The sequence below is a fragment of the Triticum urartu genome, chromosome 1 (assembly GCF_003073215.2).
Source record: "Triticum urartu cultivar G1812 chromosome 1, Tu2.1, whole genome shotgun sequence".
NCBI lineage: Eukaryota > Viridiplantae > Streptophyta > Magnoliopsida > Poales > Poaceae > Triticum > Triticum urartu.
Genome location: NC_053022.1, coordinates 355,179,448 through 355,185,447, shown reverse-complemented (window position 1 = coordinate 355,185,447; position 6,000 = coordinate 355,179,448).

Below are 6,000 nucleotides of genomic sequence, written 5' to 3'. Positions count from 1 at the left end.
CAACAAATCTAATCCTGGAGACCTTTTACTATGTGAGGGCAGCAAATCTAATCCCGAGACCTTTTACTATGTGAGGGCAGCAAATCTAATCCCGGAGACCTTTTACTATGTGATGGCAGCAAATCTAATCCTAGACATACTCTGTTGACTTGTCCACCAGCCGCCACTTTCTATCCTTTTTTCAACCAATAATAGATCTGTTCCTTATCCAGTTTGTACTGCATTTTCCCATTATTTCCCTTTTCAACCAAGAGACCGGTTGGGTATCCGGTCTCTACTACTTTCACCATATTATTTCCTCTTTGAATCAAGTCCTAGATTCATGCTACAACTTTCCCCCCTTTCTTCGTTGTTTGAACAAAGCCCTAGATTCGAATGCATGAAGTAGCTTTACCTCTAATAATACTAAAAATTTAGGTGACTTTGGAAGAGCTGATGGGAGTAGAAAAAGATGCACATGCAGACACGTGGGGAGCTGGGGCAGTAGAGCAAGGCCGCTTTCGAAGAACTTATACCTGAGGGTCGCCGGGATGTCGGCAGCGGCAGGTCGGATCTGCGGACAATACGGCAGGGAGGAAGAAGGGTCGGAGGACCTCCCGAGCCGGCCATGTGTCGGAGAGAACGACACGGGCAGAGGATCGGGCCCCTCCGGTAGCTGTGGGTTTCCTCCCTCGGCGGCGATGATCACGTGAATGATGCACCTTTTAGTCCTCTACACACACCGGCCGAAGGGATCCGACCGGATCTGTGACCAGTGGTGAGCAGAGAGAAAATGTCGCTACCGCTGTCTTGTTTATATCTGGAGAGGATGAGAGAATGAAGAGAGCAACCCTAGTAAAGCAAGCGCTCAGGCCCCTGCGTCCATATATAGTGGAGTGATTATCTTTTTTCTCTCCACAACAAGCGTTTCAATTTGTGCGTGGCATTAAAGAAAAGAAACTCTCTATTTAAGGTGACTACTGTACGACTCCTACTTACTACTAGTAGTACTACAGTATTGTTCACTTGTGCTCCCCGCCCCTCCATTCATTGAACAACCCCACGGGTGAATAAACATATAGTAAGTACTGTATTTATATAGAACGAACAAGCTCGAACTGTTTTCGCGTAGTTAAAAGTTGAGGGCGAGGCTTTTCCCGGGCAGTACGCATGGCAGTTTTCGGGTAGGGCCAGAAGACTATTTTAATTATTATTTTTTAAAACTTCGACACGGCCACATAGCATGGAGCCGACCCCAACGATTTTAAGCTAACAGGCATGGTACATGCTATCCTAGACTACTATACACATGAAACTGCCACACGAGCGTCCGGGCTGCGCTTGGCTCTTCGCCTCTTCGGGAAGTCGAACAATGATGGAATACTACTGCACTACAGGAGTACTACAGTACGCTTCTGGCCATCTGACACCGATTAAACTGCTGCATGTCCACCGCGTGCGGGAGGGAGAGCGTGTAGCGAAAGCTTCTCCTAGTCTTGCCAGCCACCACGCTCATGGGCGAGGGAGGGATGCTCCTGCCTTTGCATGTATGACAGGTGGGCCCTACAGGTGTGTGGCCAACCTGTCATACAGCCAAAGGCATGTGTAGTTAAGTCCATGAGGGAGAGGATAATCAAACTTCTCGTTGATGTACGAGTTGACGCGACACATCAAAGCACTGCACTCGATATATTTCAATAATTTGCGTGTGTGACTCCCAGATGCAGAGGCCGGGGGTCATCATCCTCCTTTTCGAGAAAAAATAGACGCGTGTGTGAGAGGACGAGTGCGTGTGTGCACCTCTTCTCTTCTTGTATAACGTACTACTAAACTCAGAGTACAAGTTTTTGTGGGTGGCACGATGGTGCGTGCGAGAAGTCCCGAGAGATAGGTTTAATGCATTAATTGTAATGCATGCATGCATAAAGTACATGCATCGGTCAATTTTCTCTTAATACTTGCATGCAATGATTTAATGCACATTGGAATCTGAACATGTGTTGGGGACAACCAAATTGAGCCTTATAAAATGGAAAAACTAAAATTTTGAGATAAGCCCTATAAAACCGGAAAGGAGGGAGTAGAAAAAGAAGTACTCCATCCGGGAATAGTGCCGCACTTCGAAACTAGAACCGTCAATAAATTTTGAGCTTGCGTCTCGTCACATTCCAAATTACTCCATGCTATATTGAATTGCAAACCTGTTCACACCGATCACAACCTAAACGGTTTCCCACTTAGGAGCGTATTAGTACTCGGTTATAAATACTAGTATGCCAAGATGACTGCAAATTCCTCCTCAACTCCTCATCCACGAAAACAAACAAGTCATTCAACATCCTTCCCTTGCGTCTGTCATGGCCAGCGTGAGTTCTGGGTCGAGAGATTGCCACCAGGGAGAGGCGAGCATGGAAGCGGAAGCACGAGAGATGTCCCGCCTCACTGCGAGAGCAGCCGACATGTCCCGCCGCGCAGAAGTAGCAGCACAGAGCTCCCGCCGCGTCGTCGATGCAGCAGACTGGTCCGGCCGCACCGCGGAAGCAGCAGAGATATCCCGCCACGCCACGAATGCAGTAGAGATGTCCAGCCGCGCCGCGGTGGCCTGGGAAAATTTCTCACGGGCACGCGACGAATGTTACAGGCGCATGCATGCGATCGTCCATAGCCAGACGGATCAGATCTCCCGCTCGGCGAGGTTGCAGGATGACATGATAGCCTCGTTTAAAAAGGCTACCAGCATCATCCGGCAACTAAGGGAGGGCAATGAGAGGCTCCGGGCCGAGCGCGACCTGCTGAGGGAGAAGATCGTCCGAAGTGCAGACCTGCTGGAGGAGACTAGTGCCTTGTTGAAGAAACTTATGGATGAGAATGACATGCTCTGCAACGAGCGCCAAAGGCTGGTGGAGGAATCCATGGATGTTCTCAAGCAGCATCTTGAGGACACGAAAGAGCTCATTGCCGCTCACCGCAGAGACTAGTTTCCTGGTTTCTTTTGATGTAATAATCGGTTTAGGATGTGGATTGTGTCGTCGGTTGGGAAATGTTGGGTTCTAGCGCAGATGTTTGGCCTTTGTTGGCCTCTTGGGATGTTGCGATTTCAATCTGGTAGCTTTTAGTCCTTCGTGTTAGGCTGGAGTTGTGCTGAACTTCTTGTGAATTGTGGTGGTTTTCAGTAATGAAAATCGGAAGGGGCAAGCCCTTCTTTGATCAAAAAAATTAATCGTCCTTATATATTCATTAATCTTGCTATAAGTCGCAGTAGATGCCATATAGGTCCGTTGGATCTTACATCAAGATCCGTGCTTTCAGATTTTCTTCTTTCTCTCTTAAATCTCAGTCGAGTGAGACATAGCCACGCCATTAAATAGAGGCTCGGGCACCATTAATGGAGACCTTGGGAGAGAGCTGGACGGCAGATGGAGGTCAAAGGGCTCTCCTCCCGATAAGCACGCGCAGGGGTCTGATCGCACACCTCTCATACTCAAATAGCTACCCTGCACGTCGCCTCCTAGCTAATAAAAAAGGGGACGTGTGGCGGCACGTAAATGGTACTGGTAAGTAGAATGCCCACGGTTTCAATAATACTTGTGTTCCGATTGTAACGTGACAGCACTTCTTCCAAAATGACTTTGTTGATTGTTAATGTGTGCGCCTTCGCAAATCGGACTGCAAATTTACCACAACATGTTGGTGCCATGTCATGGCACCAAGCCAAGTTTCATTATTTTCATGCATGTTTTGGATTTACAGGAATTAAAAAACTAAGTTTCTCAATGTTTCCAACCCAGCCACGACGCCCAGAATTTTGAATTTCATTCCCATTTCTTGCATGGAACCTAGAAATTTACCCGAGGACACACATGTGATTTTTCAACCAACTTTGGTGCACTGGAACATGTGCTTGTATTTGAAATTTGAACTATGAACACAAAGGTGACATGTTCCCTCCCAGAACCACGAGCCTTCTTGAGAGAAGCTCCGATTTGCAAGAAGCTTATACCAAAATTTGTTCCTATTCGGCCAATTTTTTTTACCACGGCATGGTACTACCATGACATGACACCATGCCAAGTTTCATGATTTTAAAACCAAGTTTCTCAATGTTATCGACCGAGCCACGATGCCCAGATGTTTGAATTTTATTCTCATTTTTTGCATGGGACGTACTCCCTCCTTCCATCTATATAGGGCCTAATGTGTTTTTCAAGACAGCCTTTGACTATTGACAAGATTAATAGCACATGAGATGTATACTATGCAAATTATATTATTGGAAGCTCCTTTGACATACAAAATTGAAGGTATGATTTGTGTAAGTTGCATGTCATATATTATTGCTCTAACGTTTGGTCAAAATTAGCCTCGAAAAACGCATTAGGACCTATATGCATGAGAGGAGTCGACTTCGAGAGAACGTGTTTGTTCGAGAGACACCGAGGAAGACTACTATATATCGATGGTGCATGTAGGCGGGAATTAAACTAAGGGATGGTCTTATTGGTTTCGGGGATATAGGGGAAGAGTGAGAGGCGGGGGGGTAGCTAGAAGGAGATTGTTAAGTGTGAGTGTGTGTTTTACCCATCTAGGCGGAAGTTATGTGCACAAAAGAGGAGAACAATTCGATGTGGCATTATGATTGAGGGTAATTAACTACGTATGGAGACATAGAGACCTTGAACGTGCATGTGTGAGAGGTATACATGTATACGTGGGATGTGTGTGTGCGCGCGCGCATGATCGAGATAAAAGAAAGAAGACATAAGTCATAAGATCAACGACATGGGAGAGACGGATTGGTATGACAATATGCATGCATGTGAGAATGCATGGAAGAAGTCCCGACAATTGAGCATGTGTTTTTGTCTTTAAGAGATAGTGGCGTGGGCTGGAGCATGCATCTATGGCGAGCAGAGGGAGTGAGGCGCAACGATTGTGCAAAAGAGACCAACCTATAAATGCATATGTACGGAGAGACATATATAGTGTGGGTGATAGGAAGCAAGACTCCGTGCGAGAAAGAAATGTTGACGGAGAAACTACATATAGATACAGAGATGGAGATTCTAGCTAGAGGGACATCTGCTAGTTTGGGTGTTGGAGATGACCGTCGGGTGGTTCAAAGGGTGAAGTTATATATGTGTGTGAGAGGGCACTTGACTGCTTGCAGAGAGAAACATATGTAGTGTGCGTGATAGGAATCAAGAGTGAGGGTGAGAAAGAAGGTTGATGGAGAAACAGATAATAGAAAGATAAAGATGCTAGCTAGTGTGTGTTAGAGATAGGAGTCGAGTGGATCAGAAGGCTGGGTTATGTGTGTGGGTGTGAGAGAGATAGAGAGAGGGTGCGTGTGAGTCACATACAAACAGATATTAGAGAGAAATGAGATCCAGAGAGACGGAGTTTTGTGTCTGCGAGAGAGAAAGATATTTCACAACGAGAGTGATAGCTAGAGAGACATACGAGGGAACGCAAGATATCTCTAGGGAGAGAGGGTGTGTGTGAGTGACATACAAGAGAACAATGGAGAAATATGAGACCCTGGGAGACAGAGTTTGTGTTTGTGTGTGAGAAAGAGATATTGATGAGGAAGAGTCGTAGGTTCTCATATCTAAGGAGCGAAAGACATCTTTGTATGAGGGGTGTGCGAGTGGCACACATGGGATAGTAGAGAGAAATGAGACCCCGGGAGACAAAGTTTTGTGTTTGTGTGAGAGAAAGAGATTCCACATGGAGAATCATAGTTAGAGACACATAGCAGGGAGCGAGATATACTTAGAGAGAGATAGAGTGATGAAGGTCGAGGAAGAGAGTACCGTTAGTGTGTTACGAAGATAAAAGATCATTGTCGACATACAGGTAGCACGAGAGATACCTGAGAGACGATGAACGCGTATAGGTCCAGAGAGGTAGTCCTATATAAGCATGAGTGATAGCTATATGAGACGAATATCTGGATTAAAGGGGATTCAAATATTTAAACTGGAGATCATGACATCGATAATATCATAACGTAAATTGGTG